Source organism: Cherax quadricarinatus, chromosome 12, assembly GCF_038502225.1.
Source record: "Cherax quadricarinatus isolate ZL_2023a chromosome 12, ASM3850222v1, whole genome shotgun sequence".
Lineage (NCBI taxonomy): Eukaryota > Metazoa > Arthropoda > Malacostraca > Decapoda > Parastacidae > Cherax > Cherax quadricarinatus.
The window spans coordinates 27,336,681-27,361,905 of NC_091303.1; the positions used below are offsets into that span (position 1 = coordinate 27,336,681).

Consider the following 25,225-nt stretch of genomic DNA (forward strand, 5'->3'; position numbering starts at 1 on the left):
ATATACCAATTTCAAACTAGGGTGCAGAATGAACAGTGCCGACATTCCTGACTCTAAAATAACATTTTCTTTGTTCATCAGTCACGTCTCCAGGCCCCTCCGATATTACTCTTGCTTTCTATTTTGAATTATTATTCAAACAAAAAATAGAAGATTTACGGTTATGCAGACTACTGCAATATTGTAATAATTGTATAGATAATGTCAACCCATTCATGACTGCATATGAGAATGGCTAGTTGGACATTTACTGGACACTGACATTATTTGTTTATTTTTGAACATCGGGAAAAATCGAACATTTCCCCTACTTTGAGCTCCATTTCGAGATTCTTTTCATAGTAAAACCAATCAAAACCACCTCTAGTTTTATAATATGTTTTCCATTCCATCAAATGAGACCAAGAAAATGAGAATACAACCATAAATACTATACAAAAATAGACCACAAAGTCGGCATTTTAATAAAAAAAAAAGGTCAGAGTTTTTTTTTCTCATTATGCACTGCATGCTGCAGGATTTTTTTTTATATGGTGCACACTGACCACACAGACCCATTCTCTCACATGTTGGCCTAGCAACTTTCTCCTGTTTGATTTAAAGCCGCTAGAATTATTGAGTATACATGTATATACATCTGAAACACTGGCTCGTAAGATGTATATATACACGGCCGAAACAGTCAAAGGGTTAAAATTAGTGCTTTATATTTATTTTTCATTGTTTTCTGTATGTAAAACTAGAGTATTTATTCTTTAAAAAAATTAATTTTTTTGTTGTGAAAACTATTTTTGGGTGGAACGAATTAATTGGCTTGACACTATTTCTTATGGGAAATATTGCTTCAATTTTAGGCTGTTTCAGCTTTAGGCCTAGCTCCTGAAACGGATTATGGTCAAAACTCAGGGTTCCACTGTATGGCCTAGATGTGATGGAATGGGCCTGTGTGGTGGATGTGCAGTGTGTAAAAAAAAATCTTGCCCAAGTCAGTACATGATGGGAACAGCTGACCTCTGACCTGCATTTAGGTTAAGATAATGAACTTGGAGCATTTTTTAAGGTGGTACGGAGGAGATTTTGGTTGGTTTCAGACTGGAATTGGCCTGAAATAGGCCTGTATGTGGCAGAAATGGATGTTTTTGACAATTTTCTTGAGGAACAGGGGCTACCTTCCTGGTCCGTTTTATGGGTTTTTAGAAAATGTTTCCATTATTGGGATGGCCTAAACCATTACCAAGAATTTTTTGCTGTGATTTATTAGCTGAAAAATTGGGCAAAATGTAAAATTTTTTGTGTTAGACTAGATTCAAAATGGAGTGAAAGAGCTATACAGGAGAGGCCTGGAGATATCATCAACCCTTTGAGGGTCCAGAGACCAAATCTCAAAGAGTGACAGCCAGGGTTCAAGAATTTTCAAAATTTTTTAAAATATTTTCTTATGAAATGGTAGAGAGTCTTTTCCTGAAAGTAATAAAGCAAAAAGTAGGAAATTTGATGGAAAATGGACGAAATTACGCTCTTGCAAATTTTGGTGTGTCAACGATATTTACGCATCGGCGATTTTGCCTACTTTGACTCCCATTTTAGGACAATTACATTATTCCAGTCGACCAAATTCTTAGCTATTTCGCTATTACTTTTATTTTATCGACTGAGCACAAGAAATCGCATAGTCAACTGTTTCAGCTACTCAATAAAGTGATGGGAAATTGGTAATTTGGCCAATTTAACCCGTAAACGGTCCAAACATATACGTATATACGTTTTTACCATTAGCGCCCCAAACGTATATATGTTTTATTTTTCCTGCCTTCAAACTTGGCACGATTGGCCTGAGATGCCTTGTCAGCATAGAATGGGTCCTAACACTCAGTGTGCGTGGTATTAAAAAAACCTGGGACCACTTATTACCTTGTGGGAGCACCAGTTCAAATTAGCGCAAGCTAGAGCAAACAGCGCAGCAAACACCTGGGATTCACTGATGTCATGTAGTATTAACACTCCCATTTTAAGAGGAAAGTGATTTTGACCCTGAGTTTATTGGCTTTGAGGTGGATGCGGCCACAAGTGGTCAAGGAAATATCAAAAAACCTAGATAATAACCCATGTGCAATGTTTGTGCAACACCCTTTCAGAATGTCTTATAACCTATGCCCTAAGTAAAGAGAAACAATTCTGGCTGGCTGGCAGGCTGGCAAGCTGGCTGGTTGGCAGGCTGGCAAGCTGGCTGGTTGGCAGGCTGGCTGGCTGGCTGCCTGGCTGGATGACTGACTGATTGGCTGGCCAGCTGCATGGTGGCCAGCTGTGTGGCTGGCCGGCTGCTGGTGGCCTGGCTCTATCTCCGTCTATCTGTTTGTATCTATGTCTATCTCTGTCTCTCTGTCTCTATCTCCGTCTGTCTGTCTGTATCTATGTCTATCTCTGTCTCTCTATCTCTATCTCTGTCTCTGTCTCAGTCTTTCTGTCTCTGTCTATCCCTGTCTCTGTCTATCCCTGTCTATGTCTATCTGTCTCTATCTCTTTCTATCTGTCTGTCTATCTCTGTCTCACAGGTACACACAAAAACAAGTATACATAGTGTAAATTACTTAGGAGAGCCCAAAAAATCCAGACAAAGTGCCTATACTCTGCTTGAAGATGTGAGTAAATGTGATGACACAGTCTTGTGGCTCTCTCTGAGACAGAGAGCTAGATGGATAGACAGATAGACAGGGAGCTTGACAGACAGACAATTATTTATTTATTTAGTAATTTTAGCATACATACAGAGGTACAAAAAATACAGGTAAGAGCAGCATGCCAAAGCCACTTATATGCATAGCATTACGGGCTGGCTTAAAATTAACTTAAGATTAACTACGCAATGATGGAATCAGTGATAAAACATTATTGTAAACAGATAACTATAAAGCACAAATGAGTATTACAAAGACAGGTCATATGGTTGCATGCATTGCTGTACATTCAGTCGAATGGAGTATTCTGTTAGGTAGTGTATTTAAAAAAATAACAAAGTTAGATTGGGTCCTAGGTTTAACATTTGTGTGATATAATTGTGAGTAACATATAGGATATACAATTTATAAGGTTCAGTTATTCAGTATTTATTTGGTTTTGAGTGAGTAAGTGATCTTTGAGAAGAGACTTGAATTTATAAACAGGTAGTGTTTCTTTTATATTTACAGGTAATGAATTCCAGATTTTAGGGCCTTTTATGTGCATTGAGTTTTTGCATAGCGTGAGATGGACACGAGGAACATCAAAGAGTGATCTGTGCCTTGTGTTATGGTCATGTGTTCTGTTGAGGTTGGCAAGGAGATGTTTGAGGGGAGGGTTAATATCAGAGTTAAGTGTTCTATGTATGTAATAGGTGCAGTAATAAGTATGGATGTTTTGTATGGTGAGTAGGTTGAGTGTTTTGAATATTGGTGGAGTGTGCTGCCTGTAGTGAGAATTTGTTATCATTCTAACTGCAGCCTTTTGTTGGGTAATTAGTGGTCTGAGATGGTTAATTGTTGTTGAGCCCCATGCACAAATTCCATAGGTGAGATAGGGGTAAATAAGAGAGTGATAAAGGGCCAGGAGGGCTGACTGTGGAACATAGTACCGTATCTTCGATAGTATGCCTACAGTCTTGGAAATTTTCTTAGAAATTTGTTGTATATGTGTATGAAATTTGAGTCTATTATCAAGGTGGATTCCTAAGAATTTTCCCTCTGTTAGCTTTGTGATAGGTGATCTGTTTATCGTTATGTTAAGACGTACATCTGTAGCTCTGTTAAAAAACTGAATGAAGTAGGTTTTGTCAATGTTTAGTGTAAGTTTGTTAGTCCTCATCCAGGTAGATATTTTCTGTAATTCGGTGTTTACAGTATTGGCTAGCGTGACTGGGCTCGGGTGAGAGAAGACGTATGTAATGTCATCTGCAAAAAGTGTGGGTTTGAGTAATTGCGAAGCATTTGGTAGGTCATTTATGTATAGGAGAAAGAGAAGAGGGCCAAGGACACTTCCCTGTGGGACACCAACTGTAATTGGTTGAGCGGAAGAGCTTGCCCCATTTGCGTACACATATTGGCTTCTGTTGCTGAGGTATGACTTGAGGTAGTTGAGGGAGTGCATGCTAATACCATAGTGTGACAATTTTACGTAGAGCAAGTCATGGTCAACTGTATCAAAAGCTTTACGTAAGTCAATGAAGATCCCCAGTGGGACTTCTTTTTTCTCTATTGCAGTGTATATATGTTCTAGCATGTGTATAATAGCATCATTAGTATTTTTATTAGGCCTGAATCCAAATTGGCAGGGGTTGAGAATGTTTTGGGAGATGAGGTAGGAGTAGATTCGTTTATGAATTAATTTTTCTAAGATTTTTGAGAGAGGGTGTAAATTGGATATTGGCCTATAGTTATTCAACTCTGTTTGGTCTCCTCCTTTATGGATCGGGGTGACCCTTGCTATTTTGAGAGCTGTAGGGAAGGTGGAGGATTCAATGGATTTGTTAAAGAGTGTTGCAATGATTGGTGATAGTACTTGTGACACTTTTTTGTATATAAAGGGTGGTAAGGTATTTAAATCTCCTGCCTTGTTTTTTAGTGTGTTGATAATAAGGGAGACTTCGTATGGGTTAGTCGGAGCTAGGAACAGTGTGTTCGGGTAGTTGCCAGTGAGGTAGTCATTTGGTGGGGCATCTGAGCTTGGGATTTTATTGGCAAGGTTTTGTCCTATAGTGGAGAAGAAATCATTGAGTCTGTTTGCTGTTTCTGTTGGTGGGAGTTGGGGTTCATCTGATTTTGCTAATTTTATTTCGCTATTTCGTGATATCTTTTTTGTTCCCAGAATTTCTGATAGGGTCTTCCAGGTCTTTTTTATATCACCTCGTAAGTTGGATAATCTGTTCTCATAATACAGTTTTTTTGCCCTTCTTATCAGGCTGGTTAGGATTGACGAGTAACGTTTTGTTTGGTCTCTGGTTATGTGACCCATTCTGTACTGTTTTTCATATCGGTGTTTTGTATTTATGGATTTGAGAATGCTGGGTGTTAGCCAGGGACTGTTCAGTCTCTTAGCTCTCATTTGTTTAGTTTTTTTAGGGCAGTGCTTGTTATAGAGGTATTGGGTCTTTTTTAGAAAATTATTAAAAGATTCGTCAATATCTGTATAGATTTCTAGCTCAGTGTGCCAGTCAATGTTTGTTACTGCTGCTGTGAAGTTATTAATGGCTGCCTCATTGTGAAGTCTGAAGGTGACTTTAGTAGTGTCTTGGGGTATTTTACCAAGAGTTGTTATGAGGAAAGTAGGGTAGTGGTCTGTGGTTTTATCTGTAATTATGCCTGATTTTAAAGGGGATATGGTGTTGGTCCAGATGTGGTCAAGTAGGGAAACACTAGTCTCCGTAACTCTTGTAGGTTTTGTTACTGTTGGTAGCAACATGCAGTTACTCACTGTGTTTGTGAATTCAGTAACGTGTGGGTCCTGGTCTTGCAGGAGATTTATATTGAAGTCACCTGAGAGTAGTAAGTGATCTTTGTTCATGCGTGCATCAATTATCATACTTCCTAGGTTTTGACTAAATTGGCTAATGTTTGATTGTGGAACTCTGTAGATGTTTATCACTGTGAGAGGTTTTTGTAGGTATTTGGATTTGAATTTAGCTATTATATATTCCCCATGTTCATCCCTTGTGCAAGTATTAGTGATACATTCTAGTTGGTCTGAGTAGTATATAGCTGTGCCACCCCCTTGTTGGTCTGGCCTACAGTTGTGTATGGCTGTGTAACCAGGAATGGCATAGACATCTGTAGTATCAGGCTTTAGCCAGGTTTCAGTTAGTGTAATGATGGACATATTGGCATGCAAGGAATTTAGTAATGCTAGGAGGTCATCGTAATGCTTGCTTAAAGATCTGATATTGTAGTTAAAGATAGTTATGTTGTTGTTGGCTCTGAGAAGTGCCTTTGATTGTTCTGCTGTGTAGTAATTACAGTAACTGTTTGAATCATTTAAGTCATTAAATAAGAGGTTGGTATCAGGATCAATGCTTGTAATCATAAGATTTGTAGTGAATCTATAGTTAGAATTAAGTATAAAACAAAGTAAATAGTCTAAAGCTAAAAAAATAGCACCTGAATTATTTAACAAATGTAAAAATAATGAGCTAAGGTAGTTTTTTAAAGCTAAAATAAAGGAGACAATATAAAAGGGACTAAAATAATTTGTGGTGAACAAATAAAGTGATGATCAAATAATGGAGCTTGGGAATATGATAGTAAGTAGTACTGTAAAGGTAATTCTTTAAAGTTGGAATTATAATATAAAATTATAATATAAAAGGGACTAATATAAGTTGTGGTGAACAATAAAGTGGTAATCAAATAATTGCACTAAGGTCTAATATAATGACTTTTGTGGAGTCTATGTTTTGAGCTAGAATGAGCTATAGTACAACTAGATTTAATCTAATAATATAACGATACAAATTAAAAATAGCACCAGTCTCTCACTAGTAATTGCAATATGGTCTAATATAATGAATTTGGTATTGACTATAGTACAACTGAGTTTAATCTAATAATATAAAAAAGGCACAAGACTCTCAATTGTAATTGCACTAAGGTGTTATATAAGTTCTTTCTTCTTTCAACAAACTGGCCGTATCCCACCGAGGCAGGGTGGCCCAAAAAGAAAAACAAAAGTTTCTCTTTCTAAATTTAGTAATTTATACAGGAGAAGAGATTACTAACCCCTTGCTCCCGGCATTTTAGTCGCCTCTTACAACACGCATGGCTTACGGAGGAAGAATTCTGTTCCACTTCCCCATGGAGATAAGAGGAAATAAACAAGAACAAGAACTAGAAAGAAAATAGCAGAAAACCCAGAGGGGTGTGTGTATATATATGCTTGTACATGTGTAGTGTGACCTAAGTGTATGCAGAAGTAGCAAGACGTACCTGAAATCTTGCATGTTTATGAGACAGAAAAAAGGACACCAGCAATCCTACCATCATGTAAAACAATTACAGGCTTTCGTTTTACACTCATTTGGCAGGATGGTAGTACCTCCCTGGGCGGTTGCTGTCTACCAACCTACTACTAAGTTGTTTACAAGAATTAGAGTATAACTAGATTTAAATTGACAAGATAAAATATACAAGTTAAGGTAGCAAAAGAATAAAAAAAAGTAGAAAAAAAAATATATATGCGGTAGTTGGTACTAGTTAGCAAAAGATAGTTAAGGGCCTTGAACAATAGTATAATTGAAATATACACTAATTGCACACACAATATATCACTAAGATATGAAAACAATCTTAGAGTAGGACTTATAATATAAACTTATAATATAAAAATACAAATTGAAATGGTACTTGCAATTGCACTAGAGTCTGGTATAGGTTGTTGACAAGATCAGGAGTATAACTAGATTTAAATTGACAAAATATAATTCACAATTAAAGTACCAAAAGAATAATAGTAAAAAATAACAAGGGTAATGTCTTGGTTATAATATGATAGTAAGATGGTAGACAGGTACACAGGTACAAAGGATAATATAAAGGTTGGAGTTGAATATACAAACTTGAAAATTTGGCAACAAAATGTTATGGGAAGTATAAAATAATGTTTAATGTACAAAAGTAAAATTGACTGGTAGTAAATATGGTGTTTAATAAAATTTTAGTAAGTAATAATGATTACAAAAAAGTGAAAAAGTAATGTTTATTTCATTCAATATTGCACTGGTAGTTATACTAGAGGTTATATGGCAGTACAAGGTAATTAAGAGTACTCTAAGATAGTAAATGTGGTATTAAAACAGGTAAAGGTAATTAGACAAGTAATGGTTATTATATGTCAAAAATGTTAAGAGTAAATTGAAATTATAGTAAAAATGATAATTATTAATTTTAGTAAGTAATATCAATTGATAGTATTTAAAAAATATGAGGTAGTAATGTGGACAGAGAAAGTATCAATTCAGCTAATGTTTAAGCAAACAATAGTAAATAAGAAAATTACATAAGGTGACTTATGCTTACTAGTAAAATCACAAAATGAGGTAGTTGATTATTTAATTACTAAGAGATTGTACAATGAAATTTGAACAATAATGGAGCAAAACATACACTACACTACGTAGGCTTTTAGGTTGGACATTGTTTAGTTATTCTCTCTAAGATTAGTATCCCTGAGAAATCGTGATAGATCATTCTCGTTCGTTATTGAGTACAGTTGACCTACATTTGTTTTCCTAACAAGAATTTTCCCATCTCGTGTGAAGCATTGGTGTATTGTGTCATTATTCTCCCGCTTAAGTTTTCTGACTCTATACAGGAGGTTCTGACGTTTTTTGGTAAGACACTCGTTTATGTATACCTCTTTCTTTACTTTAATAGATGCAATAATTAAGTCTTTTTTCCTGTCATGTGAGTGGAATCTAAGCATAACACTTTTTCTACCATGGGATCCTAGTAACCTGGCTTCTTTTATTTCTGACTCTGGTACAATAATACTTGTTTGGTCCTTTATGATCTGCAGAGTAATTTCTTTACTGTTTGTTTGGTTCATATCACTGGGAAAAAGTGGACTGTTAACTATTACTGCGTCCGATAGTTTATCTTGCTCAGTTTTATCTTCTTGGAGAGCAAAGTAGTCACTGAACTGGTTATCTAAGTTGTTCTTCCATTCTTTTACTGCTTCTTCAACCTTTGTATTAAGAGATATTATTTGTTGGGTATGGCTATCTATGACTGCTTGGATGGTCTTGTCACAGTTAGTCATTCCTGGTGTTGATAACTTTTGTTCAAGACTGAGGATTTTGTTCTCGAGTTGTGTCATCCTGGTGTCTTGTTTTGTTAGCGTCTCTCGAAGATTCATATTTTCAATAACTAAGTTGGAGATGCATGTTTTTAGGGTATCTGGATCGTTGGTCATACCTGAGAGACTACTTGGTAGGTTGAATCCGGGGAAGAGAGGGGAGGATGGGCTGGTGGCAGCCATGTTTGTTGTTATTGTTGTGGTGTCGCCTTGAGCGGTGGTGAGTGGGGTGGTTGCTGGGCCGGCGTCCTCCTAGCTACACTTGTTGAATAGTTGATTTTTCGGTGTTTTCTTGCTGGCCTTGGTGCTGTTTCCTCTTAGATTGCGCCTCATAATACTACAGGAATTGTTGTAGTTAAGAAGAAGTTGTAGTTATACAAAGCTTAGGGTTACGTTGTTCGGCTGGCAGCGGGGTGTTGCTTTCGGTTTGTGGGCAGTCTTCCTTTGATCTCTATTATTTTTGATTTGTAGGTTTCACTGTTGGTAATCTTTGGTCATTCTGGGTGCTACATTGGGTAGTGCAGTTTTGCTTGTAACTAGGTCATCATAGGAGCATTGGTAGCTCTGATAGTTGGAGAAAAGTACGGAGCTTGGAAGTCGCTGCTGCCGCTGCCGCTGTCACTGTCAGGGGTGGACTTTGTTTTTCATGCTTCAAGGGAACTTATTATTTATTATTATTATTATTATGTATTATGTATTTTTCTTCTCCTCCTTCTCCTCCTCCTCCTTCTCCTCCTCCTCCTCCTCCTCCTCCTCCTCCTCCTCCTCCTCCTTCTCTTCCTCTTCCTCCTCCTCCTCCTCCTCCTCCTCCTCCTCCTCCTCCTCCTACTCCTCCTCCTCCTCCTCCTCCTCCTCAATGTTATTATATACGTACTTCCACATATCCAAAACATTGCTGGAACATATAAATACTTTGTATATATTCCAAGACAATAGTAAATGGCCAAGGCAGGTGTAAATGTCCACCTGTCAACGTGTTTGTGACAATGTGAGTACAATTTCAGTACAGGTTGGCCATCACTAATCCGGCATCATTGGGACATGTAATGTGCCGGATTAGTGAGTTTGCCGGATTACAGAGTAGTTAGGTTAGAATACACTTAATTAACCTATCAATAGAGACATTTTCTGCTACATCTTCCTCATTTTCATCACTGCTTTCTCCTCCACTGGCTTGCTGCTGTGGATTTACAACCATCTGCACAATATCTGAGTCAGTATAATGATGGAATTGGAGTCAGCATAATGATTTGAGGCAGTACAATGATGAAATTTGAAATTATGCTAGCCAAAATTAGTGCCGGATTACTGATGGAACCAGATAACTGATTGGCGGATTAGTGATGGTCAACCTGTACCTAATACTAGTGTCAAAACAAAGATTGGTTATGAAATGACAAGAACTACTATAAATTGTAATTATCAGAACATAAAAATTATATAAAATAATATGAAAAATAGAAAAAAAAAGGTATATCGGCAACACTTTTGCAAGTGCCAGCACTCCATGTTGCTGTCAGGTGATACCCAAGTGCCAACTTCTGGGCCTCATATCTCGGTAAGTACTGACTCTAATTTTTTTTTTAAATCCTATAACACTTAGAAAAATGTGCTCTTTTTTTCAATAAAAAAAAAATGATTTTTTTTATTTTTCAAAATATTCGGGGCACTGGGGTAGTGAACGTATATATACGTTTGGACCGTTTACGGGTTAACACAAAGTTCAAAATATTAAAATTTCAAAATAGGGTCCTCAATGAACAATACAGACATTCCAGGCACTAAACTAACATTTCCTCTGTTCATTAATTATGTTTTCAGGCTTTACAAATGAATTCTATTTTGATTTTTTATTCATATATGAATTTTTATTCACACCAAAAAATAAAAGATTTACTGTTATGCAATATTATAATAACTGAATAAATAATATCAGCACATTAGTGAACGTATATCAGACTCACCAGTTGACGCATATTAGACTCGCAACAACATTTATTTACTCTTGAACATTGGCAAAAATTGAAACATTTCTTCTACTTTGAGCTTAGTTTCAAGCTATTTTCAGTACTAAAACCAATCAAAATTATCTCTATTTCTGTAATATATCTTCCATTCTATCAAATGAGACCAAGAAATTGTGAATACAACTGTAAAAAACAAGTCGCTGTTTAAATCCAAAATTACGGTTGCAGTTTTTTTTCTCTCATTATGCACTGCGTGCTGCAGGATTTGTTTTATGTGGTGCACACTTATCACATAATGTGTTTTCTCATATCTAGGCCCAAATTTAATGCTCACAGGGTATCTGAGTGAGCCGAGCTCATGGCGTAGATCTACGGTTTGGACCCCTGGCTTCAAAGCCATAGATCTACAGAATGGATCCTCAAAGGGTTAATGAACAAAGGAAAAGTTGCTTTAGTGGCTGAAATGTCTATAGAGTTTGTTTTGGACTCTTATTTTTAAATTGGAATTTGTTAAAAGTAGTGTAAAACTGGTTAAACTAGTGACTTTTTGGGTCCTTAACCATTAACTTTCACCATCAAGACCTCCAAAATGGCAGAGACTTTTTTATGAAGTCAATAACACCAAAAATATGAAATTTGATGGAAAACGTACAGAATTATGCAGACACAAAGTTGGTGGTCTGGGCTCAATTTAGCCACCAGCAATTTTTGCCCACTATGAGTCCCATTTTCAGCAATTTCATTGTTCAACTGAACCAAAATGTTAGTTATTTTGCTAGTATGGAATAGCTTCTGGTTTATCAGAACAGAAGCCATTATCACAAAAGTTGGTAATTTGGCCAATTTTACCCAATTCATCAAATTCCAGTTTTAAAAATAGAATTCAAAATAAATGCTGTATGCATTCCAGCAGCTAAAGCAATCTATCCTCTGTTTATAAATCACTCTACCAGGCCTCTCCTATATTACACTTGCCTGTCATCTTAAATTCATCATCACACAAAAATCAAAGTTTTCCCCTAGTACAGTGGAACCTCTACTTAAGAGTGCATCCATGTGTGAGTTTTTCCAGATAAGAGCTGTCACTCGGTCGATTTTTAGCTTGCGGACGTGAGCAAAATTTCCAGACGTGAGTGGGACTCAAGGGAGGTTCCTGACGCTGGTGAGGGTCTCTTGCTCTTGATCTAGGGAATTGGATCTCAGTTGTTTGTTGAACTATCTTATTGAAACTTGAGCAATGTATGATGGAAAGATGCTTCTCAATGTACACCAAAAATTAAAGAAATCGGACAATAAATAACGAAGTTCACTTCTCAGCCATTAGCCTCCCCTTAGCGGCATATTTTCATATGGTTTTCATGGTTGTATTCTCGTTTTTTTTGGTCTCATTTGATAGAGTGGAAGATATACTACAGAAACATATATGATTTTGAATGGTTTCATGACGAAAAGTACCTTGAAACTGAGCTCAAAATAGCAGAAATGTTTGATTCTTTGGCGATGTTCAAGAGTAAACAAATGACGTCACTGTCCAATACCTGTCTGATTGGCACTGCCCCTCAACCTTCACATATTGGAAAGCTCTTCAACATGGTAGCAAAAGTGGGAGCAGACATCATGAGGTAGCAGTGGCAGACAACATGAAACAGCAGTGGCAGACATGAAGCAGTAGTGGCAGACTTCATGAAGCAGCAGTAACAGACATCATGAGATAACAGTGGCAGACAACATGAAGCAGCAGTGGCAGACAACATGAAGCAGCAGTGGCAGACATCATGAAGCAGCAGTGGCAGACAACATGAAACAGCAGTGGCAGACATGAAGAAGCAGTGGCACACAACATGAAGCAGCAGTGGCAGACATGAAGCAGCAGTGGCAGACATCATGAAGCAGCAGTGGCAGACAACATGAAGCAGCAGTGGCAGACAACATGAAGCAGCAGTGGCAGACAACATGAAGCAGCAGTGGCAGACATCATGAAGCAGCAGTGGCAGACAACATGAAACAGCAGTGGCAGACATGAAGAAGCAGTGGCACACAACATGAAGCAGCAGTGGCAGACAACATGAAGCAGCAGTGGCAGACATCATGAAGCAGCAGTGGCAGACAACATGAAGCAGCAGTGGCAGACATCATGAAGCAGCAGTGGCAGACAACATGAAACAGCAGTGGCAGACATGAAGAAGCAGTGGCAGACAACATGAAACAGCAGTGGCAGACATGAAGAAGCAGTGGCACACAACATGAAGCAGCAGTGGCAGACAACATGAAGCAGCAGTGGCAGACATCATGAAGCAGCAGTGGCAGACAACATGAAGCAGCAGTGGCAGACATCATGAAGCAGCAGTGGCAGACAACATGAAACAGCAGTGGCAGACATGAAGAAGCAGTGGCAGACAACATGAAGCAGCAGTGGCAGACATCATGAAGCAGCAGTGGCAGACATGAAGAAGCAGTGGCACACAACATGAAGCAGCAGTGGCAGACAACATGAAGCAGCAGTGGCAGACATCATGAAGCAGCAGTGGCAGACAACATGAAACAGCAGTGGTAGACATGAAGAAGCAGTGGCACACAACATGAAGCAGCAGTGGCAGACAACATGAAGCAGCAGTGGCAGACATCATGAAGCAGCAGTGGCAGACAACATGAAACAGCAGTGGCAGACATGAAGAAGCAGTGGCAGACAACATGAAGCAGCAGTGGCAGATAACATGAAGCAGCAGTGGCAGACAACATGAAGCAGCAGTGGCAGACAACATGAAGCAGCAGTGGCAGACAACATGAAGCAGCAGTGGCAGACAACATGAAGCAGCAGTGGCATACAACATGAAGCAGCAGTGGCAGACATCATGAAGCAGCAGTGGCAGACAACATGAAGCAGCAGTGGCATACAACATGAAGCAGCAGTGGCAGACAACATGAAACAGCAGTGGCAGATATGAAACAGCAGTGGTACACAACATGAAGCAGCAGTGGCAGACAGCATGAAATAGCAGTGGCAGATATGAAACAGCAGTGGCACACAACATGAAGCAGCAGTGGCAGACAACATGAAGCAGCAGTGGCAGACAACATGAAGCAGCAGTGGCAGACAACATGAAGCAGCAGTGGCAGACAACATGAAGCAGTAGTGGCATACAACATGAAGCAGCAGTGGCATACAACATGAAGCAGCAGTGGCAGACAACATGAAACAGCAGTGGTACACAACATGAAGCAGTAGTGGCACACAACATAAAGCAGCAGTGGCAGACATCATGAAGCAGCAGTGGCAGACAACATGAAACAGCAGTGGCGACAACATGAAGCAGCAGTGGCAGACAATATGAAGCAGCAGTGGCAGACAACATGAAGCAGCAGTGGCAGACAATATGAAGCAGCAGTGGCAGACAACATAAAGCAGCAGTGGCAGACATCATGAAGCAGCAGTGGCAGACAACATGAAGCAGCAGTGGCAGACAATATGAAGCAGCAGTGGCAGACAACATAAAGCAGCAGTGGCAGACATCATGAAGCAGCAGTGGCAGACAACATGAAGCAGCAGTGGCAGACAATATGAAGCAGCAGTGGCAGACAACATGAAGCAGCAGTGGCAGACAACATAAAGCAGCAGTGGCAGACATCATGAAGCAGCAGTGGCAGACAATATGAAGCAGCAGTGGCGACAACATGAAGCAGCAGTGGCAGACAACATGAAACAGCAGTGGCAGACAACATGAAGCAGCAGTGGCAGACAATATGAAGCAGCAGTGGCAGACAACATGAAGCAGCAGTGGCAGACAATATGAAGCAGCAGTGGCGACAACATGAAGCAGCAGTGGCAGACAACATGAAACAGCAGTGACAGACAACATGAAGCAGCAGTGGCAGACAACATGAAGCAGCAGTGGCAGACAACATGAAACAGCAGTGGCAGACAACATGAAACAGCAGTGGCAGACAACATGAAGCAGCAGTGGCAGACAATATGAAGCAGCAGTGGCGACAACATGAAGCAGCGGTGGCAGACAACATGAAGCAGCAGTGGCAGACAACATGAAGCAGTAGTGGCAGACAATATGAAGCAGCAGTGGCGACAACATGAAGCAGCGGTGGCAGACAACATGAAGCAGCAGTGGCAGACAACATGAAGCAGTAGTGGCAGACAATATGAAGCAGCAGTGGCGACAACATGAAGCAGTAGTGGCAGACAACATGAAGCAGCAGTGGCAGACAACATGAAGCAGCGGTGGCAGACAACATGAAGCAGCGGTGGCAGACAACATGAAGCAGCGGTGGCAGACAACATGAAGCAGCAGTGGCAGACCTTGTATCAAAAACAACCTTGCTGTACCCTATACTATAAGTGAGCTTCCAAACACAACCACAAGATGGCAGTATGTATCAAAACAATGCTCAGTCCACTCCACTCACGGTGGAGGGAATTCTCATGTTTTCCTTATGTTTCTTGCAGTTATTTCTTGTTTCTAACCATGGGTCCTAAGAAAGCAATTGCAAATGACAGTGCTGAGAAGAAAAAGTGGATGATTTCCATGGAATTAAAGTAGGAAATCATAGATAAACAAACTAGGTGGAGGGTTAAGGACTTGACCAGGAAGTACCAGCGTACCATTTCTACGATATGTACAATACAGTGGACCCCCGCATAACGATTACCTCCGAATGCGACCAATTATGTAAGTGTATTTATGTAAGTGCGTTTGTACGTGTATGTTTGGGGGTCTGAAATGGACTAATCTACTTCACAATATTTCTTATGGGAACAAATTCGGTCAATACTGGCACCTGAACATACTTCTGGAGTGAAAAAATATCGTTAACCGGGGGTCCACTGTACTAAAGAAGGGGTTAGTGACAGTGTAGCATTAAGAGTGTAGCAAATGTAAGTCACTTTGTCTGACTTTTTTGGGTTATTCTAGGTTCTCTACATGTGTAGTCAGGAGCAGGAATGGCCGCTGTGGTTGCCCTATAAACCCCAACAACAACAGTGGCCGCTTCACCACCACTCGCCACATACGTAATGATATGTATTTTATTCATTTTAGTGTATATATCATGTTTCTATGTTATTAATATTGTTTATTATGTCATATTAGAAGAATTGTGATAGATAAATAAACCATAGAGTTGATATTTGGGAAATATTGAAGTTTATGTCATGCCTGGAATTCCACTGAAATGCATTAATTCCATTTCAATTAATTTAAATGAGGAAAATTGACTCTGCAAACGAGCAAATCCAGATGTGAGCAAGGTCACAGAACGGATTAAACTCCTAAGTAGAGGTTCCACTGTATTTTTACTTCTCAGATTATTTATTTTTTTATATATATCTTTTTTATTAATACAGGTCCGCCATCACAAATCCGGCAATCAGTTATTCGGCACTAATTTTGGCTAGCATAATTTCAAATTTCCAGGGTCGCCACACCAACCTGCTGGTACTGTTTGGTGGCGCTACTTGCTGCGTAAGTCACTCCAATTTCTTTTTCTCCATTTAATGTTTTAACCTGCTTACTTTTAGCCCTAGCCATGGTTCCAGTGAATAAAAGAAATGCTTCTCATTATGTAAAGCACCTACACAGTACATTACCCATTAAAGATAAGGTGGCTGTGAAGCCACTGTTAGTTGCCATGAGCTCAGTCTCATGAAGCAGGAGAATATGCTTTATTATTACGCTAATAACAACAATTCAATTCAAGTTTATTCTCTATAAGGGTTACAATGTGGGGTTTACAGGTTTTGAGTATTGTGTGGCTTACATGTTATAAAATACTAATTACAGAGGGGGCCACTAGGACACCTAGCATGGCTAGGCATTTTGAGCAGACTTAGATTAATTCTTAACATTAAATCCTTACAGATTATGGTATTAAGGCTAAGTGACTACATCATAATTTGTGAGTTTAGCAATGTGAATGCTTTTGTTTTGGCACAATACAAAGTATCTATATTGGAGTATCATAGGCAAACTTATGACTAGTTAGGATTTATTATTTTAAGATTAAGATTAGTATTTCTGGGTTTATAGTCAGTGGGTGAGTGAGTGTAATTGTGAACCACCAGGTGGTTATCATGTAGTTACTTATCGGGGTGGATCAGGGAGATAAGATGTTTTCTAACTGTAGTTTTGAAAATGATGAATGTGTCTGCAGTTCTAGAGTTTTCAGGTTGGGTGTTCCAGATTTTAGGTCCTTTGAAATACATTGAATTTTTGTAAAGGTTTAGTCGAACACGGGGAATGTCATAGAGATGTTTGTGTCTGGTGTTATGCCTGTGGATCCTGTCACAACTATCAAGAAAGTGTTTTAGGTCAAGGTTAATATTGGAATTTAAGGTCCTGTAGATACAGATTGCACAGAAGTAAGTGTGGATGTTCTGAACAGGGAGTAAGTTTAGATCTATGAAGAGTGGAGGGGGTGTGTTGCCAGGGATGGGATCTAATGATTATTCTTACTGCGGCTTTTTGTTGGGTTATTATTAGCTTTAGGTGTGTTTCTGCAGTTGAACCCCAAGCACAGGTAACATAGGTGAGGTATGGATATGTAAGTGAATGGTATAGTGTGAGAAGGGCAGTTTGCGGCACGTAGTATCGTATCTTGGAGAGGGTCCCCACCGTTTTGGATACTTCTTTTGTTATGTCTTGGATATGGGTGCTGAAATTTAGGTTGTTGTCAAGGTATAGGCCAAGAAATTTGCCCTCTATATGTCTGGCAATTATAGTGTTGTCGATCTTAATGTTAAGTTGCGCAACACCTGCTCTGCTACCAAACATAATATAGTAGGTTTTGCCAGTGTTAAATGTAAGTTTATTGGCTGTCATCCAAGTCGATATTATGAGCAGCTCCTTGTTAACAATGGTGTTGAGGGTGGCAAGATTTGGGTGGGAGATGACATAAGTCGTGTCGTCAGCAAAGAGAATGGGCTTCAGGTGTTGGGATATGTTTGGAAGATCATTGATGTAAATGAGGAAGAGCAGGGGTCCAAGGACACTTCCCTGCGGAACTCCAGTATCAAGTGGCCGTATTGATGATGCTGTGTCTTTAATGGTGACATACTGATACCTATTAGAGAGGTAGGATTTAAAATATGCAAGCGCATGGCCTCTTATACCATAGTGGTCAAGTTTGTGGAGTAGGATGCAGTGGTCTACTGTGTCAAATGCTTTTCTTAGGTCAATAAAAATTCCTAGCGGATATTCCTTATTTTCCAATGCTGTGTAAAGCAGTTCTAGCAATTTTATAATTGCATCATTAGTGCTTTTATTTTTCCTGAATCCAAATTGGCAGGGGTTGAGTATGTTTTGTGATGTTATAAATGAATATAGTCTCCTGTGCACGAGTTTCTCGAAGATTTTGGATAGCAATGGTAAGTTTGATATTGGCCTATAGTTGTTTACGTCTGTAGGGTCACCACCTTTATGTAATGGTGTAACCCTTGCTGTCTTGAGTAGTGTCGGGAAAGTGCTAGTTTCTAGTGACTTGTTAAAAAGTAATGTATTAATAGCATACAAAAGGACATGGGCCGCTCGCTTGTACAATAATGGTGGGACGTGAGACAGATTTCCCGAGTTATTTTTAAGTGACTTTATGATCGCGGTGACTTTCGTGGGCTCAGTTGGTACAAGATAAAAGGAATTTGGGAAATTCCCATCTAGGTAGTACCTGGCACGGGCATTGGTACGTGGGATTTTACTGGCGAGATTAGATCCTATGTTTGAGAAGAAGTCGTTTATCTTGTTAGCTGTATTAGTGGGATGCAGTGGTGTTTCATGAGGTTTAGTTAAAACAATATTCTTGGTTTTTTCAGTTTGTGGGTCCCCAGAATCTGGGAAAGTGTTTTCCAGGTCTTTTTTATATCTCCTCTTGTGTCAGTGAATCTGTTGGAGTAGTAAAGTTGTTTGGCTTTCTTTATTATATTGGTGAGAACTGTTGAATATTGTTTAAGAATATCTTTGTGTATTAAGCCCTGTCAGTATTGCTTTTCATATTGGTGTTTCTTATCAATGGATTTCAGAATGCTGCTGGTTAGCCATGGGCAACCAAGCCGTTTATTCATGATCTAATATGACATAATAAACAATATAAATAGCATAAAACATGTTAAATACTCCAGAATGAGTAATATTTGGCATAATACCGAGCAGTTCGATGGAGGTATGAAGAGGATATGGTATACAAATACCATTCTCCTATCCCTGTCATGGGGCTTATATTAGAGAAGACGGAGTATAGCACAGGGCTAACTGTGATATACACTCGTACTACACCATAAACCTGAAACAAAGAAGTTATTTTCTCTATATAGATTATCACACATAGCAGCATATGTGTAGAGAACCTAGGATAACCCAAAAAAGTCAACATGGCTTATTTTTAGTACCTGGCTTGGGTTAGCCATATATGATTTTTGGTAAATATTCGATTCCCAGCCAGGGTAGAAACATTAGGCGTGTTTCTTTACACGGGTTGTCTATGTTTACCCATCAGTAAATGGGTACCTGGGTGTTAGCTGACAAGTGTGGGTGTTATCCTGGGACACTGACCTAATTTTCTTGAAATACTCTGCATAACAAGTGGCTTTCTATACAGTAGTATGTCACTGATGTCAGCTAGGCCCGTATACCTTGTACATGTATGTGTAGTAAATAAAGATATTATTATTATTATTATATTATCATTATTTTCTCAGTTGTTTGTTGGGATATCTTACTGAAACTTGGGCAATGTATGATGGAAAGATACTTCTTAACGTACACCAAAAATGAAAGAAATCAGACCATAAATAGCGGAGTTCACTTCTCAGCCATTAGCGGCCGCTTAGCGGTATATTTTTGTATGTTTTTTATGGTTATATTCTCATTTTTTCAGTCTCATTTGATAGAATAAAATATATATTACAGAAATAGATATGATTTTGATTGCTTTCATGATGAAAAGTACCTTGAAATTGCGCTCACAGTAGCAAAAATGTTCTATTCTTTAGCGAAGCTCAAGAGTAAACAAATGACATCACCGTCCAATACCTGTCTGCCTGCCAGTCCAAATTCCAATACGTAGTCACGAATGGGTTGACATTATTTATACAATTATTACAATAATGCAGCAGTCTGCATAACAGTAAATCTTCTATTTTTTTGTGAATAAAAATTCCAAATGAAAAGCAAGAGTAATATAAGAGGGGCCTGTAGCCGTGACTAATGAACAGAGAAAATGTTATTTTAGTGCCAGGAATGTCTGCATTGTTTATTCTGGATCCTATTTTGAAATTGGCATCTGTTGGGGTAGTTGAAATAAGTGAATGGGCGGTTTCTTGTATTCAGTTGACAGACTAGAAGTAAATAAGTTTATTCAGGTATACACAAATACAATTACATTGATTATCATACATAGCAGTGTATGTATAGATAACCTAGGATAACCCAGAAAAGTCAGACAAAGTGACTTATTTCCAGTACCTGGCTTGGGCTTGCCATATATGATTTTTGGTAAATATTTTTTTTTTCTCGGTTGTTTGTTGGGCTATCTCATTGAAACTTGGGCAATGTATGATGGAAAGATGCTTCTTAACGTACAACAAAAATAAAAAAGACAGACGATAAATAAGGGAGTTCACTTCTCAGCCATTAGCCGCCTCTTTGTGGTATATTTTCGTATGTTTTTTTATGGTTGTATTCTCATTTTTTGGACTCATTTGATAGAATGGAAGATATATTACAGAAATAGATTTTGATTGCTTTCATGAAGAAAAGTACCTTGAAATTGTGCTCAAAGTAGCGGAAATGTTCGATTTTTGCCAATGTTCAATGAACTGTGTAAGTCAAGTTGGTTAATTTTATTAAGCGTATTTTAACCTAACCACTCTGTAATCCGGCAAACTCAGTAATCCAGCACACTACAGGTCCCAATGATGCCAGATTTGTGATGGAGGACTTTACATCAGCCATTTCCCACTGAGGCAGGGTGACCCAAAAAAAAAGAAACACTTTCATCATCATTCACTCCATCACTGTCTTGCCAGAGGCACGCCTATACTACAGTTAAAAAACTGCAACATATCAACACCCTCTCCTTTGGAGTGCAGGCAATATACTTCTCATGTCCAGGACTGAAGAAACCATTTGTTTTTACTCACTTATGCACTTATAATGAATAATCTACTGTACAACTATGATATAATTAATAATCTACTGTACAACTATGATACAATTCTTAGTCAGTAAGCCAATAATGTTAAATCAGCCCATAATGCCTAGGCATAATAGAGGCTCTTTTGGCACTGCAACCCATTACTGTAATACATAATCTCAGTGTACTATTTGCAAAGACATAAATAAATAAATAAATAAAAGTTCAAGCCCCTTGAACACAAAACTGCCCCCCCCCAACCTTTCCTAGGATGATCCCTACCCCGCCTTCCTTCCACTACAGATTTATACTCCCTCCAAGTCATTCTATTTTGTTCCCTCCTCTCTGAATGTTTGATCCACCTCAACAACCCCTCCTCAGCCCTCTGGATACTTTTAGAAACCCCACACCTCCTTCTAATCTCCAAGCTACGGATTCTCTGCATTATATTCACACTGCAATTTGCCCTCAAACACATCTCCACTGCCTCCAGCCTTCTTGCTATTGCAACATTCATTACCTATGTTTTGCACCCATGTAAGAGCATTAGTACAACTATACTCTCATACATTCCCCTCTGTTCTTCCATGGATAACGTTCTTTGTCTCCACAGACTCCTCAGGGTACCACTCAACTTTTTTCCCCTCATCATCAGTTCCATGATTCACCTCATCCTTCACAGACCCATCTGCTGACAAGTCCACTCCAAAATATCTGAAAACATTCACTTTCTCCATACTCCCTCTCTCCAATCTGATATACAATCTTTCATTACCTAAATTTTTGTTATCCTCATAAACTTGCTCTTCCCCATGTTCACTTTTAATTTCCTTATTTTACATTATTATTAAAATATAACAATGAAGTAGGTTGTAGGTAGTAGGTTGGTAGACAGCAACCACCCAGGGAAGTACTACCATCCTGCCAGATGACTGTGAAACAAAAACCTGTAACTGTTTTGCATGATGGTAGGATTGCTGGTTTCTTTTTCTGTCTCATAAACACGCTAGATAACAGGGATATCTTGCTACTCCTACTTACACTTTGGTCACACTTCACAGACACGCACATGCATATATATATACATACATCTAGGTTTTTCTCCTTTTTCTAAATAGCTCTTGTTCTTCTTTATTTCTTCTATTGTCCATGGGGAAGTGGAAAAGAATCTTTCCTCCGTAAGCCATGAGTGTCGTATGAGGCGACTAAAATGCCGGGAGCAATGGGCTAGTAACCCCTTCTCCTGTAGACATTTACTAAAAAAGAGAAGAAGAAAAACTTTATAAAACTGGGATGCTTAAATGTGCGTGGATGTAGTGCAGATGACAAGAAACAGATGATTGCTGATGTTATGAATGAAAAGAAGTTGGATGTCCTGGCCCTAAGCGAAACAAAGCTGAAGGGGGTAGGAGAGTTTCAGTGGGGGGAAATAAATGGGATTAAATCTGGAGTATCTGAGAGAGTTAGAGCAAAGGAAGGGGTAGCAGTAATGTTAAATGATCAGTTATGGAAGGAGAAAAGAGAATATGAATGTGTAAATTCAAGAATTATGTGGATTAAAGTAAAGGTTGGATGCAAAAAGTGGGTCATAATAAGCATGTATGCACCTGGAGAAGAGAGGAATGTAGAGGAGAGAGAGAGATTTTGGGAGATGTTAAGTGAATGTATAGGAGCCTTTGAACCAAGTGAGAGAGTAATTGTGGTAGGGGACCTGAATGCTAAAGTAGGAGAAACTTTTAGAGAGGGTGTGGTAGGTAAGTTTGGGGTGCCAGGTGTAAATGATAATGGGAGCCCTTTGATTGAACTTTGTATAGAAAGGGATTTAGTTATAGGTAATACATATTTTAAGAAAAAGAGGATGAATAAGTATACAAGATATGATGTAGGGCGAAATGACAGTAGTTTGTTGGATTATGTATTGGTAGATAAAAGACTGTTGAGTAGACTTCAGGATGTACATGTTTATAGAGGGGCCACAGATATATCAGATCACTTTCTAGTTGTAGCTACACTGAGAGTAAAAGGTAGATGGGATACAAGGAGAATAGAAGCATCAGGGAAGAGAGAGGTGAAGGTTTATAAACTAAAAGAGGAGGCAGTTAGGGTAAGATATAAACAGCTATTGGAGGATAGATGGGCTAATGAGAGCATAGGCAATGGGGTCGAAGAGGTATGGGGTAGGTTTAAAAATGTAGTGTTAGAGTGTTCAGCAGAAGTTTGTGGTTACAGGAAAGTGGGTGCAGGAGGGAAGAGGAGCGATTGGTGGAATGATGATGTAAAGAGAGTAGTAAGGGAGAAAAAGTTAGCATATGAGAAGTTTTTACAAAGTAGAAGTGATGCAAGGAGGGAAGAGTATATGGAGAAAAAGAGAGAGGTTAAGAGAGTGGTGAAGCAATGTAAAAAGAGAGCAAATGAGAGAGTGGGTGAGATGTTATCAACAAATTTTGTTGAAAATAAGAAAAAGTTTTGGAGTGAGATTAACAAGTTAAGAAAGCCTAGAGAACAAATGGATTTGTCAGTTAAAAATAGGAGAGGAGAGTTATTAAATGGAGAGTTAGAGGTATTGGGAAGATGGAGGGAATATTTTGAGGAATTGTTAAATGTTGATGAAGATAGGGAAGCTGTGATTTCGTGTATAGGGCAAGGAGGAATAACATCTTGTAGGAGTGAGGAAGAGCCAGTTGTGAGTGTGGGGGAAGTTCATGAGGCAGTAGGTAAAATGAAAGGGGGTAAGGCAGCTGGGATTGATGGGATAAAGATAGAAATGTTAAAAGCAGGTGGGGATATAGTTTTGGAGTGGTTGGTGCAATTATTTAATAAATGTATGGAAGAGGGTAAGGTACCTAGGGATTGGCAGAGAGCATGCATAGTTCCTTTGTATAAAGGCAAAGGGGATAAAAGAGAGTGCAAAAATTATAGGGGGATAAGTCTGTTGAGTATACCTGGTAAAGTGTATGGTAGAGTTATAATTGAAAGAATTAAGAGTAAGACGGAACATAGGATAGCAGATGAACAAGGAGGCTTTAGGAAAGGTAGGGGGTGTGTGGACCAGGTGTTTACAGTGAAACATATAAGTGAACAGTATTTAGATAAGGCTAAAGAGGTCTTTGTGGCATTTATGGATTTGGAAAAGGTGTATGACAGGGTGGATAGGGGGGCAATGTGGCAGATGTTGCAAGTGTATGGTGTAGGAGGTAGGTTACTGAAAGCAGTGAAGAGTTTTTACGAGGATAGTGAGGCTCAAGTTAGAGTATGTAGGAAAGAGGGAAATTTTTTCCCAGTAAAAGTAGGCCTTAGACAAGGATGTGTGATGTCACCGTGGTTGTTTAATATATTTATGGATGGGGTTGTAAGAGAAGTAAATGCGAGGGTCTTGGCAAGAGGCGTGGAGTTAAAAGATAAAGAATCACACACAAAGTGGGAGTTGTCACAGCTGCTCTTTGCTGATGACACTGTGCTCTTGGGAGATTCTGAAGAGAAGTTGCAGAGATTGGTGGATGAATTTGGTAGGGTGTGCAAAAGAAGAAAATTAAAGGTGAATACAGGAAAGAGTAAGGTTATGAGGATAACAAAAAGATTAGGTGATGAAAGATTGAATATCAGATTGGAGGGAGAGAGTATGGAGGAGGTGAATGTATTCAGATATTTGGGAGTGGACGTGTCAGAGGATGGGTCTATGAAAGATGAGGTGAATCATAGAATTGATGAGGGAAAAAGAGTGAGTGGTGTACTTAGGAGTCTGTGGAGACAAAGAACTTTGTCCTTGGAGGCAAAGATGGGAATGTATGAGAGTATAGTTTTACCAACGCTCTTATATGGGTGTGAAACATGGGTGATGAATGTTGCAGCGAGGAGAAGGCTGGAGGCAGTGGAGATGTCATGTCTGAGGGCAATGTGTGGTGTGAATATAATGCAGAGAATTCGTAGTTTGGAAGTTAGGAGGAGGTGCGGGATTACCAAAACTGTTGTCCACAGGGCTGAGGAAGGGTTGTTGAGGTGGTTCGGACATGTAGAGAGAATGGAGCGAAACAGAATGACTTCAAGAGTGTATCAGTCTGTAGTGGAAGGAAGGCAGGGTAGGGGTCGGCCTAGGAAAGGTTGGAGGGAGGGGGTAAAGGAGGTTTTGTGTGCGAGGGGCTTGGACTTCCAGCAGGCATGCGTGAGCGTGTTTGATAGGAGTGAATGGAGACAAATGGTTTTTAATACTTGACGTGCTGTTGGAGTGTGAGCAAAGTAACATTTATGAAGGGATTCAGGGAAACCGGCAGGCCGGACTTGAGTCCTGGAGATGGGAAGTACAGTGCCTGCACTCT

At 39.1% G+C, this 25,225-nt stretch overlaps 1 protein-coding gene across 1 annotated transcript in view; it reads right to left on the reverse strand.

The window, feature by feature from the left end:
- The window catches only part of LOC128686607 (uncharacterized), a 131,951-nt gene that overhangs the window by 36,307 nt on the left and 70,419 nt on the right, over positions 1–25,225 (reverse strand). The gene's annotated exons all lie outside the window — the stretch shown is intronic.